This window comes from Spinacia oleracea, chromosome 1 (genome assembly GCF_020520425.1).
Source record: "Spinacia oleracea cultivar Varoflay chromosome 1, BTI_SOV_V1, whole genome shotgun sequence".
In the NCBI taxonomy this organism is placed as follows: domain Eukaryota; kingdom Viridiplantae; phylum Streptophyta; class Magnoliopsida; order Caryophyllales; family Amaranthaceae; genus Spinacia; species Spinacia oleracea.
In genome coordinates, this window is record NC_079487.1 from 79,173,385 (window position 1) to 79,190,762 (window position 17,378).

Below are 17,378 nucleotides of genomic sequence, written 5' to 3' on the forward strand. Positions count from 1 at the left end.
AACATAACCAAGTTCATCGACAAATTCAACATGGTTTCAATAATAACACACATCTCCAAGCACACAGGTATGTACGTACCTTGTGTAAACAAACTGATAGGCCACTTTAACACTTTCAAAAGTCGCCTACAGAGAACTCTCCGCCTAAAACAACCCACAAATATTCCCAATCAATTTCTAATCATCCGCAACCATAATAAAGCATTCTAAATACATCCTAAACATATTTAGAACCTTCGCTAACATTAAAAATTGAACATTTGATTTCTTAGCATCATAATTATTGAATTAGTGATTGAAATTCGTTGAAAACTCTTTGTAAACATTATACTTTAAATTTTCAACAATATAAAATAGTTTCAAACTACTCCAAAATATATCCAACATGCTTAAAAATCATCAAAATAATAACTTTCATAAGTTATAATCATCCTACTATGATTTTAAAACTATTAAAAAGTTAAAAATTCATGCTTTAATAATTAAAATTCTTATTTCAATCCAATTATATAATCTGAAAATTAAATTATTAATTAATCAAAATATATAATCTGAAAATTAATAACTTAATCATAAAAATCATAAATTTAATTGAAGAAACATAAATTAAATTATTATAACGTAATTAAAACATTAAATTAGCTTAGGGTTTAAGAAATTAATTAAAAGAGAAGGAGAGAGGAGGCTGGCCGGCGGAGCACAAGCGGCGCGGCACAAGCGGTGGTCGCGGGGCACGGGCGACGCAGCTGGAGCCTGGTGGTGGTGATTGCGATGGTCGCACTCGATCGTGCTTGGCTGCTATCGTGAGAATGAAGAAACAAGAAAATAGGAGGATGGAGAACGCTGGTCGACGAGCTAGGTGGCGCATCAGCAGTGCACGGTATCAGAGGTGGTGCGGCACATCTGGTTGTACAGTGGTGGTGGTGTGCGCTGGTGGTGGTGGCAAAGAGAAGCAATCAAAGAGAACCAACGGTTAAGAAGGGGAGAAGAACGAAAAGGAGGAAGAAATAAACACGACGGGAGGGAAGGAAGAGAAGTTACCGGTCGAGGAGGAGCAGGAACGCAGCGACGGTGGTCCGGCGGCGCTGAAGCAACCAAGGAGCACGGTGGTGGATGCTAACTTGCGTAGGCAGCGAAGAGGGGGATCCAAGTGTTTCACGTGAAAGAGAGGAAGGAAAAAGAAAAGAAGGAGAGGAGAAAAATCACGTGAAATTGAGAGGAGTGAGGAGAGAGAAAATAGTTGTGTTGGTAAACTTTTGGGTTTAGGTACGTGGATTATATGGGCTAAGATATTTTAATTGGGCTAGTATTAGGATTCTTTTTCCAATTTTAAAAGTGTTCGAGTGTAAACCCGATTAGAAATACTTTTCCAAAATCGATGTGTTTTTATGTTTCAAATAATTTTTGAATTATGATTCTAAAAATGTTTGATTTAATAAATCATTAAGATATTTAAAATGCATTTGAATAAAATAAATACACATTAAATATATATATATATATATATATATATATATATATATATATATATATATATATATTACTAAAATTCACCAATATAATTTAAAAATAATTAATTATACGTAAAAATATATTAATAAACTTTATAAATATGCGGGGGATTACAATGTACCTCTTAAAAGAAGTTTCGACCCGAAACTTGACATGAGAACTCACACATTTTTCGAAAGTCTTTAACTCATTCTTACTAGAGAAATACTTGTGCCACTCATGTGCACTCTTTTGCCAACTTAAAGTTATTTGTGTTACTCAAGAACACCTTTTCTTATGTGGAGAATCTATTTATTTTTCATCGACATGTATAATTTGCTACAAAATGAGCATAAAATGCTGAAAAATGCCATAAAAATAGGCAAAAAGCGCGAATTTCTATCGCATTCTATCCCCTTAAAGAAAACGAGTTACGCCCTTGTAACTCATCTGAGGGAATAATTCTGGATATTTCTACTTCAACGAGTCCTGTTCCCAATGCTATATTTTCACTAAAATCGTTCCAGCAAGTGGGACTTGTGACTTCTTTCCATACAATGCCTCAACAGGTGTTATCTAATGCTCGCATGGTAACTATTGTTGTAAGAAATTTTGATAAAATCTAGGTGGTTTTCTCAACTACCCTTAAAGTCAATAGTACATGCTCTCAACATATCTTCCATAGTCTGGTTAGTCCTCCAAGGCTGACTTCTATAGTCGGTAAGGACCTACAAATTGCCCCATAAAGGTAATGTCTCCAAATCTTCAAAGCGAACACAATACCAGCTAGCTCTAGGTCATGGGTAGGGTAATTATCCTCATAAGGTTTCAACTGACGCGACAACGAGTGGGGAGGTCAAACGCTCCTTTAAAATATGGAAAGCTTCCTCACATTTCTCACTCCATTTGAATTTCGATTCCTTTTTTAACAAGTTGGTCACTGGTTTTGCTTTCTTCGAAAAGTCTTTCACAACCTCCTATAATAGTCATGTAGGCCTAGAAAACTTCAGATATCGGACACGTTCTTGGAATAGGTCACTCACTCACGACTTGAGTCTTAGCAAGATCTACATAAATTCCTTCTACACAACTTTCCCTTTTACCGAACCTCATCACGCCTTTCATGGGTGCATAACTTTTGGGCTTAACTCTTAGCTATTTCACCAATTCATATAATTCCTCCCATCTTTTCAAGACACCAAATGATTTCTAACGATCCTGGACCACTCGAATCTTCTCTTAAATTTATTCCTTTACGTAACGTAGTTTTCAATCAATTTAGTCCTTCAATTTTCCGTCAGTGTCACTTATACACACATGACTTCAAGATTTGTATACTTCATCTAATAAAGCTAGATTCATTCTAAGCATCTCCAAATAATCCTCAAGTGTTTGTCATGCTCTTTCTCATTCCTTGAATAAATCAGGATATCATCAATAACATAATAACGAACTTAATTCGGAATTCGTGGAAAATCTTATTTATCAAATCCATAATTATGGAAGGTGCATTGGCTAACCCAAAATACATTACTCTAAACCCATAATGACAATAACGAGTCCTAATGAGGTCTTAGGCCCTTATTAGCTATTGATATGCATGTTTTATATAGTATTCTACTCCCGTCCCTGAGTACTTTTTATGTGTTAAATGAGCTCTTAGGAGCCATTTTTAGTACTAATCTGTATATTTGAGTGTGCCTTGAGTTTCAGGATTACTTAGTGAGAAATTGGTCTTTTTAGACCCATTTCATGATGATTTAGGCCACTACATGATCCCGAGGGGATTCGGGACGATTACTGTCGACTTACGGGAGCCTTAGATGTTCATGATTGAGCCCCGGAAGTTAGACTCGGTGTTGCGGACACATTTAGCTTTTCGCCCGGAAGATCTCCCATCGCCCATCGGGCGAGCAAGCCAAAGAAACGAAAAGTCTCCCGGCGCCCGTCGGGCGGCTCTTCGCCCGGTGCCCATCGGGCGCCCATCAGAAGAAGCAGGCAGCAAAATCGCTCTCCGCCCGCCGGGCGAGAGCCGCCCGACCGGGCGCGTGCGGAAGAAATTCAGAAGTCTCCCTCCACCCGCCAGACAGCCCTGCGCCCGTCGGGCGGATTTCGAGCTGGTCGCTCGTCGGGCGGTAGGCCGCCCGACCGGGCGACGACAACCCTGGGGCTACTTGTGCGCGCGTTTTGCCTTAGTTTTTCCGGTTTTTCTTAATGTCTTTGGGCAAAACTATAAATATAGCCCTTAGTTAATTTAGTTGGACATCTCATTACCTTATTTTCTAGTATTAAGCACTTAGTTTATTTTCCTAAGCTTAGTTTTTCTCTCTAATTTGTTCTAAACACTTAGTTTATTTTCAATCCAAAATTCAAGCTTTCCTTTGCCATTGTTCTTCAATTAGGTATTGTTCTTTATTTCAATCTCTTGTTTTGCCCTTAATTATGTTTTCAATCATGCTAATTGCTTTGTTTATTGTTAATATGCTTGAGTAGTCTAATTTCTAGGGTTTGGGGATCCATGATTAATATGAAGGGACATTGAATAATTGTGATTGTTGGCATTGTAATTAATTCCTATTGATTGGTTTATTTCACTATACAATTAGATTTGCGCAGGTTTAATTGTGGTAGTTATGCAATATCAAATTAAGATTCGAGAGATGCAATTTGATGTTTAGGCTTGTGTCAATAGGTGGAATTAGGATTAATACGTAGCGAGATCCCGTTAATTCTAAGTCTATGATTAGTATCGATTCGAGAGAACATGCTAGTCTAATTAGTTACCTTGTTGATTATATTGATTGTTCGTTGTCCTGGATTGTTATTTGTTGGTGAACCTATGCCCTAGATTCCTTAATATATTGATTTATAATCGTTTAATTGTCGTTCGTAGTCTTAGCATACAATCAATCAACCAACTCTTGTTCCCAATAGTCTAGTTTAATTAATTGATAGTAGAAAGAACGCCTGTTTCCCTGTGGATTCGATCCTGACTTCCCTTGCTACCTAGCTAGTGGACTTAGGTTATTTTTGATTAGGTGATACGACTTTAGCCTGTCAAAATTTGGCGCCGTTGCCGGGGAAACGGTTTTATTTTCTGTTATTGATTGCTTATCCTAGAATTATTGTTTTTTACTACTCAAGGAACTCACGTTCCTTGAGACCGGATCTCACATTGTTTTGTAGTCTTTGTCTATGCCCAGGACCGTAGGTACTAGTAATCTTACTCCATTCGATCCTGAGCCCGAAAGAACCTTTCGTAGACGAAGAACTTTCATTGCACAGTGTGGAAATTACTCTGATTCTGATCATAATATTGGCAATCTTTTCCCTTCAGATACAGATTCAGTTTCAGAGATAAAGATGGGTGACGAAACTCCACAACCGCCACCTACCCCACGGCTTACAGACTACTCTAAGCCAAGTCTGTCCGTGCTACCAAAGGCAATCATGCCTTCTATTGCAGCTGAGACCTTCAAGATTGAGCCTGCATTGATTAACATGATTGAGACACACCAGTACGGTTGGGAACCAGGTGAAGATCCAAATCTTCACATACAGTCCTTCATCCAATATTGTTCCACCATCAAGAAAAAGGGATTGACTCCGGAGCAGACTATGGAGATACTTTTCCCGTTCTCTTTGAGTGGGAAAGCTAAATTGTGGATTAATGGGTTGAATCGGGCGGCTTTGAAAATCACTAATTGGGAGTCCTTAGCTCTTGCTTTTTATGTTAAATATTTTCCACTTGAGAAAACGGCTCGTCTGAGGGGTCAGATATTAGGTATCTCACAACAAGCAGATGAGAGTTTGTTCAAGGTCTGGGAGAGATTCAAGGACTTGCAGAGAGAGTGCCCGCACCATGGTTTGGATGATTGGTTCTTGATTCAGCAGTTTTATAATGGTCTGGGTAATGAGTCTAGATGTTTGTTAGATTCAGCTGCCAGTGGGAGATTCATGCAACTTGAGGTGCCTAGAGCTATGGAGGTGATTGAAGAGATAGCCATTCACAATGCCCAGTATGGGAATCCTAGAGGTCTATCTAATAGGGGTGGTGTGAGGGGGTCGAAAAAGCACGAGGCTAATGCGTGACCTCGTCCCTCGTGGGTGTGACGTTTCTTTTTGTCAAATCAAGTGTAATTGGATTTCCTGTGAGTTTACACCCAATTGACTAGTAATATAGGAGTCGCCATTCAGTTTTTAACGACAATGAGAAAAACTGATAAAACCCGGTTATCGTGACATAAAGGGAGTGCAATTATGTTTGACCACGACGGCCATAGGTTCCCTTGTGATCCCTGGTGTGGGGATCTCTCAACATACACCCGCAAGGTAGAGATTGAGGGTTCGGGGGACTGTAACTACCGAGAGGAGTACTCGCTCTTCGATAACTCCAGAGGCAGGATATCCTTACTAGCTCAGCATAAATAATTGAAGGGACATGCGTTAACTATTAAACTAATCTGAATTGATTTTAACAATATGCAACACATAATACTAGATCGATCGCGATTATCTGATTTAGATTGTTTTAAGGGACCTAGCATGATAGTTCAATTTCCAAAAATATTATCTTTATTAGGCGTGATAGAACAATCAGATTTAATAGTTTAACAATTTATAAAAGGGCGAGGAAAGCAATTAAATCATGCGGAGGGACACATTACGACGCACCCTTGAGAGGTGCGTCACGGTTCTCAGAAAACTAACCACTTTGGCTTTGCTATTTCTCCTTTTATTTAACGAATCTAAAGTTTCGGGGCTTAATTCTTCAGCTACAAGGGACAGGATACGTTCTGTTCGATTTTTGGATCGATTGCGACAGAACGCGGGATCAATTTTGCAGCGTAAGGCTTAGGCTTAGGGGTTGGAGTCAATACTCAGAATATGAATTGTGTGTGTTCTTTTCACGTCGAATTTGGGGCTATATTTATAGAAAAGAGTTCGTGGAAAGATAGAATTGTAGAGCTCTAATCCAAGAAGAATTAGGAGAGAACACGTACCCAGGTATTTTCAGCGCCCAGAGCCAGGCGTTGAAAATAGGGTATGGGCCGTATTTCCTTGTCAGATTTGGACTCGTGGAATACGAAGTCTTTGAGACTTATCCGAGTCTTTTTGCGCGTATTAACTTTATGACGAAATGCGTCTGGGCCCGTTACGAACTCTAGGCTCGTTAGGATTTTAATTAATACGTAACTCTTATTTTCGAATCATATTAGGAATAGGATTCCTCTTGCAATTTCTATCTCATTTAGGATTTATGTGGGAGTGCAACACCTAATTCTGACAGGTTTCTATCTTTTATGACTTGCCACTTTTAACAACTACCTATCACGGCAGTTACTATTTTTAGCAGGTTTCCATAAATAGCAGGTTTCGGGTGAAATGAAAACGGTGATTGAGATTCGTTATTTTATAGGAGATGCGTTGCCAAGTGGAGATTTTATGTTCTCATCATCGAACCTTCCCTTTCGGGAACGGGGACAAAAGTAGGTGTCTACAGTTAGCCCCCACTTTGACTGAGTCTCGGGATGAGACGATGGTCAAAGTACTAGACGGAGTGCGTCACACAAGCCATAGTGTATGTGACTTGTTTTGCGAGGGTCTCACGAGCCCCCGAGTGATAACATTTGACTTAAGGGTCATCACTTGAAGTGTCGACATATCCCTCACGTGTCATTGGGATTTGTCAACGGATAGTATAGAAACTCCCTCACTTTGTCATTGGAAGTATCTAAAGAGGCGTAGAAACTCCCTCACTTTGTCATTGGGAGTAGCTACAGATGTTTTCGAAATCAAAGCTATAAAGTGTAATTGGGCCTGGCCAAGCCCAATCACGAGGTAAAAATGTTTTTTAAAGATTCTCATTTTCAGGGTTAGCTAAACGAGAAAACCCCCTTGTTTTTATGGGACGTAAAACGAAGGAAAATCCAGCACATCGTTCTTTTTTGGAAAAACGGAAAACCAATCCTTTAAATTTTGGAAAAAGGGAAAATGGAAAAAAGTTATCGCTACGGCGACTAAGGACCTGCGCGGTTAGTGGCGCAGAACCCGCCGGCTAAAGATGGCGAGCCTGTCCGCTGAGGGTGGACACCCCGTCCGATAGAAGTGGACGAATCTGTTTTAAAATTTGAAAATAAGGACTTACGTGGTTTGTGACGTAGACCCCGCCGACTGAAGATGGCGAACCTGTCCGCTAAGGGTGGACACCCCGTCCGATAGAAGTGGACGAATCTATTTTAAAGTTTGTTTGTGCTTTTTGAAAATAAGGACCTACGCGGTTTGTGACGTAGACCCCGCCGGCTGAAGATGGCGAGCCTGTTTTATTTTGTTTTTGAAGATTCTATTTTTCGAAAACTGAGGTCCTGCGTGATTAGTAACGCAGACCCCGCCGGCTGAAGATGGCGAGCCTATTTTGAAGTTCGTACTTTCTTTTCATTTTGCCCTAAGAAAAAAGGCTTTTGTGATTGCAACCTGTTGGTGGGTTGACAACGGGCTTAGACGGACCTTTGTCTTGTGGTCGTCTTCTTTTGTGGTTTTGAGCTAGTCTTTACGGCTCGATTTTTTTTTTTGCCACCACTTGGTCCTTGATTAGAGGACCATGTACAAGTATCAACGGCGACCTTTACTCTGAGGTCCAAATCCGTTTTTCTCTTTTGAGATTACTCAAACATGGGACTGTGTATAGCGTAGTCCAGGAATATGACTTTAACTTTGCACACTCTTCATTGGAGTATGTATTTTCTTTCGAGCCCCCAAGCACTCGTGCTTGACGGTCATTTCTTGCCAAGAGAGGTACGTATTTTATAACGCCCTTTAATCATGTTTGGTGGTCGTGCTCGTATGTGCGAGCGACCTCTATAGTGGTATGCTATTTTGACGAAGTCGTGGAGTGCGACTTCGTTTTTCGGGCGACCAAGTTTATTTTTCAATAATATCAGGCTTAGCTTGGCCCGGATTAATCTTTTGACAAACAAACATTTTTCATTTGAGAAACCAACGACTTAACAATATTTTTTTTTGGTGTTTCGAAGAATGACCTTGATATTTATTTTGCTCATATTCGTTTTTGAAAAAATGTACACGTATATTCCTTGAGACGAGTCTAAGTTTTGACCAAGTTTTAACATTCATTTTCACTATTTGGGGGCTAAAGGTGCTTTTGGGCTTGATCTTGATTTCAATAGAGCCTCGTGCCTACCGACACCGTTTTAAGTCCTTTCCTGTTCCGCGTTTTGTGAGATCCGGGCCTTGGGCTGCATTTTAAACGCCCAAGGCTAGGCGTTAATCATTTCGGCGCCCAGCCATGGGCGCTGAAAGTCTTTTCCTGGCGATTTTTGGTTTTCGGATTTCTTAGCGCATTTCCGAATGGGATCAGGATGTCACTTGATATCTTCAGCTATATATAGGGGTTAGATACGTCCCTCTTTTCCATCACTCTCAATCTTCTTCTCTCTTGTAGTTGCTTAGCTTTAATTCCTCCTTGCTTTTGTCATGTCGATTCCTCCCTTCTCCCCCCAACGAGCTGTTAGGCGTTGGCTAAGAGCCCTTACTCCTACAGAAAAGGCTTTGTTGAAGGATCACCATTTAGAGGCACTTTTAGGCTTACAACAAATTAATATTGATTATAACTTTCTGTATGCGGCCCTGAGCTTTTGGGATTCCGATCACCATGTTTTTGGCTTTCGGGGCAATGAAATATGTCCTTTGCCAGATGAATTTGCGGCGATCCTTGGTTATCCTACTAATGCTACTCCTGCCACCCCTGGCACCATTGAAGAGGGTAAAACAACCATAGGGGCTTTCCTAGGACTAGATGCTAACATGCTCGCTGAGATTGTTATAGGTGATGAGGTTGTTATAGGCCTGGAGCTGAGTTTCAGCGCCCATGGCTGGGCGTTAGAGTTTTCGGCACCTGGTCCTGGGCGTTGAAACTGCGCCCTAGGTTTCGTTTGCTTATTTATTATTTTTTGATCTGATCGTACCCGTTTTCTGCAGATTTGGCCCATGGAACGACTCAGGATTTTAGAAACTCCTGCCGATCCTAAACATTATCGCCCTATAGCCTTGGGTAACCAAAAGTATTTGCACCGAGGCCAGGACGAGGCCGAGTGGGCTTCCTTTTTTACTCATGGTATCTGTTATATTAAGTGGGTGGTACCGTGGCGGGGTTTGACTACTATGACCGGGGAATCTGATGTGTCGGTTTATGTTTCTTTGTTGGGGCTATCTCGGCCCATTTATATCTTTCCTTACCGATTCATGCGTCAATACGGCTTAAGGCAGACTATCCCCTTTTCTGATACAGTACCACCTAAAGTAGCGGCCTTTTCACAAGCACGGGTTCAAGCATGGGCTAAGTATTATGATGGTCTCCCGCGTTGGGCCGTGGCTACAAATGGCTTTGTGGGTCTTTCTGAAAACTACAAGTTGTGGATGAGTTCCGATGATAAAGCTGTGAGGACCGAGGCTCGAAATGGAGAGCCGGTTGAGCTTTTGATACCACGTATTCGGGTTAGGCATGAGGGCCGTGATTCTGCCAATCCTCGCACCCATGGTATTAAGACTGTGAAAGCTCGTCCTGATCGAAAGCAAAAGGAAGTTCCTCCCAGTTCTAGTTCTAGGCCTAAGAAGATGCCTAACATGGAGGGGTCTGCCGTTGCTAAAAGAAATGCAAGCTCTCGCGGAGATCGTCGCCGGAACAATGTATGGGTTAGGAAAGCTCAGCCGCTAGTAGAACCAGTGACTAATCCAGTTGATGTTGATAATCCTTCCCCCACCATTGTCTGTGCCCTTGATGGTGAGCAGGCTATAACTGTTCAAACTGGGAATGTTTCTGAAGCCTCGGCATCTTTGGAAGTTAGTATCCAGGAGCCGGTTCTTATGGAGATTGATATAGGGGCAGTGCAGAAACCTGTGGGGGTGGACCCTGCGAACATTGCCCTCTACAAGACTTTATTTGATGATCCGGAAGAACTAGAGTAGTGTAGTTCTTGCTAGGGTGTAGGTGCCCTTTATTTATTTCAGTTGTGTTTGTTTTTCATTCCTTAGCACTTTTGTTTTCCTTCTTATCATTTTTTTTAATAAAGGCGTATTTTATTTTTACTTTCATTTTTTGCTTCTCCTCTTTTTTCATTTTATGTATGTCTAACACTTTTGCAGAACGTATATATGTTTTTTATTTGATTGGACCGAATCCATAAATAGGATTGCCTACGTATCTTTGTTAAATATTTCTAACTTAGAATCAAGTCGCGCGTAGTTCTAGCTAGAATAAATTCTAGGATGCCGAATTTTAATAAATAAGCCCTGAGGTGGAAACATATTATTTAATTAGTAAAGTGAGTGAAGTATTATCATTATTTTAGTCTGTTGTTTTTGCCGTAAGCCGTGTATCTGTACATAAAAATGAAATTCCATGTGTTTTTTGTACGGCTATTTTTTGTACGCATATCTGAATACGTGTTGTACCCCCCAAGTGTTCGTTATTTTTCCGTTATGTGCGGATAAAATGACGAGCACTTCTGGAAAAAATTAGGCAGACAGAGAGTTTCAATGCCCAAGCTGGGGCGTCAAAGATTTCGGCGCCCAGCCCTGGGCGCTGAGAATGATTTCTGGGCGGTCTTTTTCGACGCTTTGCTTCACATGTTCTTGCATTTACTCGTATTAAAATCAATTTTGACGCTATTTCGGAGGCTTTTTTGACTGTTAGCGTGAGACGCATTTTTGTCCGGATTAATTTTTTCTATTCGTGACTCGAAACGGTTTTGAGAATGGGGTTAGTGCGTGGAAGATATGTAGATCTTTGTGTAGGATTTTTGAGTGGGCTGAGGTGCGTGTCGATGCGGGGGGCGGTGTTTGAGTTTTTTTTTTCTTGAGCAACATTTGTATTGTTTTGAATTTGATTTCCTTTTTGATTTCTTTGGGTTGCATAGGTTAGACCCTCATGTTGTGGCAATATGATAGTGTGGCTTATTTTGGGGATTTTTTTTTGATGTCACGATTCAAAACCGAGTGGGCCTTGTTTATTGGGCCTAGAGTGGGCCGCCTCTTTGTTTTTGTATTTGCAAGTACGTTTGGTGCTTATTTAGTGTTAGAATAAAAATTTTTAGGAGAAATCTTACGCCTTTATTAATTTTGGAAAGTAAGGAAAACACACTTAAACAAAATTAGCCTATATTCTAAGGGGTCTTAGGACCATCTAAAGCCTTTATTTTTTTCTATCAATCTAAAGAACTACTAGGCGTTTTTTTCTTTACTAAGGTGCTCTCTATGGCTCAAGCCTTGGGTTTAGTCTCGTAAAACTTTGGTCCTTCGCCGGTACTCATCTTGAATTCTATTCCCTTTGTGTTGACCCATTAACATGTCTTCACCCATCCGTTCTCGGCCTCTTCTAGTGTTGATGCAGGAGAGATTAACCGGGGTTGGATCGAAACCTTCATCTTGTAAAGCTAGGGTAGTCATCACAGTCTTGTCCTCCATAGGCCTCGATTCGTTAAACAATGTCCATAGAGCCTGGTTGTCTAATATTTCAGCTGTTTTGGCCTTGGTGAGGTGAGGTGCCTCATCCAAAGTATGGAAGTCATGGAAAATTTCAAATCCGGGTTTTAGCAAGCCATCCTGAACGAAGGGTTTAGGGAAATCACAGCATGGGTGTTCTTCTCCTTCCTGAACGAACATTCCGTTAAGAGTTCTTTGATACGGGGGAAGGAAGGTGGTTTGTTTGGCCTTAGCTAAGTTAAGGCGTAGCCTAGACAAGCGGTCAGCAATATCTTCCTTCGTTGGTTCATAGCCTAGGCCAAAGGGAGTAGATTTGTTGGGTAGAGGATGGAACGTGCATTCCTTCTTCCTTATGCCCAATGGGGTTCCTGGGAAATAACCTTGAGCTAACAGCATTTTAGGCATGACTCGGGATGCGCGCGGGTCTAGGAATACTGAATCATAGTCCTCGATGAACTGGATGGCTTCATCCATTTGAAAACCGTAAAGGTCGTCGGCAGTTTCGGCTGTTCCAACCATAGTACAACTGACACTAGTAGAAAAACATTCATTTGCTGCCATGATTTTGGTGCGTTAATTACTTAACGCCTCTAACTAAACGACAAATTCGAAGAATTAGTTAAAAATTAACACTTTGCGGCGTTATTTACTATTATGACGCAGCAAATTAATAAAAAAATAAACGTTTTGCGGCGTGGCTCCTTTAACGCCGCAAAGTTGTCACCTGTCCCCCACACAGAGACACGCGTATTAACCCCATATTTTTGGAGCCAGCTGCTTCTCTCTTTCGTCTCTTTTGTTTGGCTTGTCTCACTTCACAGAAACACCAACACCTTCTTCTTCCTTCATACGACTGACCCTGACCTACTCTCTTCACCACCGAATTTCGCCGGAAAACTTAAGCTCCACCGCCGCCGTGGTCATTCGAACTCATCTCCGCCGCCGCCGTTCTCAATTGAGGTAAATTAAGCTTCCACTGCTCCTCCTCATCCTTGCCGTTTTTTCGTTTAATTGCTCTATTCCCCCTCATATCAGTCTCGCAATTAACATGAATTGTGTTTGAATTATCTAATTAGTACTCTCTTGCTCTGTCCTCTCCTCTCCTCTCTCCCTTGAAACTGTAAATTAATTAACCCTAATTTTCAATGTCAAATTTTGGCTTAATAGAACCTTAAAAATGCCGAAACTTTATCTCTGATTGTATCCTACAAATTTGGTATTGGTTCAGGCTCAAGACTAAGAAACTTGAAAATTTACCTAGTGACTGCAGCTTCTCTTGTAGCCCCTGAGCTGGACCGACTTCCTCGCTGTCTTTGAATATGTAAACCCGTAAAGGTTGTTTCTAGACTCTGTACTCAGATTTTAATTTCCTTTAACTCTTTCAGGTTAGCATTTTCTCTTATATATATGGCTTTTTGCATATTTTCAGTTGTGCTTGGAATTGGGGAACTTGCTGATTCATCTTTCTGGAGATAATATTTCTCACTGAAGAGGTAATTGACTGTTGAGGATTGCATCGTTATTTTGATTAAATAATGTAAAGCACTTATATACCGTTGTATTCACTCATATCTCTGCTTGTCAAGTTGAATACTCTAGCAGAAAATTGATTTCAATTTGTACTTCAAAAGTAAAACTTAGATTGACTGAATGCTACACTGAAATTGCATATTCGATTTGACACAGTTAGCCTAATATTATTTGTAGTCCGACCTTTTTCCATGTTTAAGCTCAGTTTGCTCCAATTCAAATGAATACTCTTCTTGGCCACCTTGATTACTTTCCTCAGTAGGCCTTCACTGGTAAATCCTATGCCACCATGACACAGGTCACAGGAACTGAAAGCCATGAATTTGTTATTTGGGTCCAGGTTTTTTGTTCATGTTGTTGGGTGTAACATGTTGTTCTCTGTTTTTTTGTTTTGCTAGTTCTGATTTGCTTAGTTTTTGTTGTTGATCTTATTGTTGTTGCTTGCTTTTGTTGTTGTTGTTGCTGTTTTTGCTCTTGTTGTTCTTGGTGTTGTATGTTCTTTTTGTATAGTTCAACTATGTTTCACGAAATTCATTTAAGCATGTATACAACGTGTTACACCAATTTCAATGTGAGTTGCTATGTGTTAATGTGTTGACAGTTTGGTTGTATCATGACTTTAGCCGGTGAAACAGAAGGTATGAGTCGAAGTTGGATGTGTGAGAAGCGAACTTCGTCGGGGTTCTTGAACGGGGTAGAGGAGTTTTGTAGATGTGCTTTGGAGCATCAAGAAAATGTACAAGATAATGGGTTTTATTGTCCATGTGTCGATTGCGAAAATGTGAGTAGGGTTAGTAGTATCAAAACATTAAGAGATCATGTGATTCGTCGTGGGTTTAGGCAACAATACCATGTGTGGATATGGCATGGTGAGATCGGAGGATATACGGGAAATTCCAGTGAAAATCCAATTATTGACCACCATGTACACACTGAACCTATTGATCGGACCGAGGATATGTTTTCGGAGGAAGATGATGAAGGTGAAGAAGACGTGGATGATGATATTGAGGAGGATCATATAGATGAAATGATGGAGGCAATTCAAGATAAGCCTCATTTATTTGAACGTTTGTCAGAAGCTGCTGAGAAACCTTTGTATCCTGGATGTGTCAAGTACACTCAGTTGTCGGCTGTGTCAGTGTTGACCAACCTGAAAATAAAGGGCGGTGTGACTGACGCAATTTTTTCACAATTTTTGGAGGCATTAGAGGACATGTTTCCCGAAGGGAATGTGTTGCCTAAGTCGACTTATTATGCCAACAAGTTGATGTGTCCTTTTGGATTAGCATATGAGAAAATAGATGCTTGTCCAAATGACTGTATTTTGTATCGAAAAGAGTTTGCAGATTTAGATAAATGTCCTCGGTGTGGTAAGTTTCGTTACAAGCTCCCAGATGGAGTTATGCCCGGGGAAGGCAAGAAAGGTCCCTCTGCTAAACTGCTTTGGTATCTTCCAATAATACCAAGGTTTAGACGATTGTTTTCAATAAAGAAGGAGGCAAAGAACTTGAGGTGGCATGCAGATAAGAGGAAGAAAGATGGGTTGCTTAGACATCCGGCAGATTCTCCTCAATGGAAAGATATTGATGAAGAATTTCCAGAATTCGGCAAAGAAGATAGGAATCTTAGGCTTGCGCTTTCTACTGACGGAATGAACCCATTTGGTAGTCTAAGCAGTCAACACAGCACTTGGCCTGTTCTGTTAGTAATTTATAATTTGCCTCCTTGGTTGTGCATGAAGTCAAAGAATATTATGTTATCCTTACTTATACAAGGGCCGAAACAACCAGGAAACGATATTGATGTATACCTTGCTAGCTGCATTTCATCTTATAATACTCAGTCACCGTTTACCAATTTCTAGCTGCATTTCATCTTCTAAACTACATTACTTAGTCACCGTTTACCAATGAACTCTCTTGCAAGTAGCCAGACTTTCAGCAGCAATAATACATCTGATGTTCTTTTAATTGTGCTGCTGCTGCTACTCTTTTGAAATGGCATTTAATTCTGTTGTATTGTGTTGCTGCCACACTGTTGTTGTTGCTTCAGTTCTGATGTATTGTGATGTTGCTATCTGATATGTCTGATGTATTATTGCTTCTGAAGTTCTTGTTATATGCTGCTATTGTTATGCTAAGTTGCTGCTGCTATGCATGATCAGTTATGCTAAGTTGATGCTGTCTGATAGTTACTGTTCTAAGTCAGTGCATATGTTGTTGTTCTAAGTTGTTGCGCCTGCTGTGTTGCTCATATTCTTACTTATATTATTAAAATGGTAATGGAATTGTTATTGGATCCAGCGACCATTGGATGCTCCTTGCAATATCTGTAAAAAATTGCACCATATATCACTTCGATTCCATTTGCTTGAGTTTAGGTCGAAAGATAAAGATGAAGACAATAGTGAGACAGTAAGTCCTTTTAGTTTTTTCGTTATGTAATTATGTTTTTATCAAGTATCCATCTAAGGATATAACCAAGCAATAACTTAAGATTAATTGGGAATTTCTAGTTTTTTTACAAGGTACAAGATGTGTGGCAACCGTGTCAACAGGAAAGAGCCTTTATGGAAATATGTGGAGGTAACTGCCCACGTAAAAATTATTTGATATTTATAGTTTGTATATATTCCATTTTTACTTAATCTAAATTCTACCCTTGTTTCTAGTGCGCTCAACAAAAGGGAGGCCTTGAGTGTGGATTTTACGTAATGCGATACATGTTTGATTTAGTCTCTTACTGCAATGATGTTTCAGACTTAGAGAAGGTAAGGGTGTTATCCTTGTTATATAGTTTAATTTATTTTTGGATTTTAATTTGGTTATGTTTTAATTTGGTTTAAAATACCAATCTAAGTTCACAGGTTAGAGTTGGGAGCAAAAACGACTATAACGGTCAAAATATGACCTATAATGATCATTAAAGCCTTAAACGCGCATAACTTGACCAAAGTAGATGGTAATGATTCTAAGTAACCTAATACTAAGTATATTAAACATTTTAAGGGTTTAGAATACCAATCTAAGTTCACGGGTTAGAGTTGGGAGCAAAAACGACTATAACGGTCAAAAAATGACCTATAATGATCATTAAAGCCTTAAACGTGCATAACTTGACCAAAGTAGATGGGAATGAGTCTAAGTAACCTAATACTAAGTATATTAAACATTTACAGGGTTTAGAATACCAATCTAAGTTCACGGGTTAGAGTTGGGAGCAAAAACGACTATAACGGTCAAAATATGACCTTTATTGATCAATAAAGCCTTAAACGCGCATAACTTGACCAAAGTAGATGGGAATGAGTCTAAGTAACCTAATACTAAGTATATTAAACATTTAAAGGGTTTAGAATACCAATCTAAGTTCACGGGTTAGAGTTGGGAGCAAAAACGACTATAACAGTCAAAATATGACCTATAATGATCATTAAAGCCTTAAACGTGTATAACTTGACCAAAGTAGATGGGAATGAGTCTAAGTAACCTAATACTAAGTCTATTAAACATTTAAAGGGTTTAGAATACCAATCTAAGTTCACGGGTTAGAGTTGGGAGCAAAAACGACTATAACGGTCAAAATATGACCTTTATTGATCAATAAAGCCTTAAACGCGCATAACTTGACCAAAGTAGATGGGAATGAGTCTAAGTAACCTAATACTAAGTATATTAAACATTTAAAGGGTTTAGAATACCAATCTAAGTTCACGGGTTAGAGTTGGGAGCAAAAACGACTATAACGGTCAAAAAATGACCTTTATTGTTCAATAAAGCCTTAAACGCGCATAACTATACCAAAGTAGATGGGAATGAGTCTAAGTAACCTAATACTAAGTATATTAAACATTT

At 39.8% G+C, this 17,378-nt stretch overlaps 1 non-coding gene across 1 annotated transcript; it reads right to left on the bottom strand.

Moving 5' to 3' along the window:
• Positions 1 to 5,253: 5,253 nt before the first annotated feature.
• On the bottom strand, positions 5,254 to 5,360 carry LOC130466531 (small nucleolar RNA R71). The gene has a single exon (XR_008926749.1). It is a non-coding gene; the product is annotated as a small nucleolar RNA R71 (small nucleolar RNA).
• Positions 5,361 to 17,378: the final 12,018 nt, after the last annotated feature.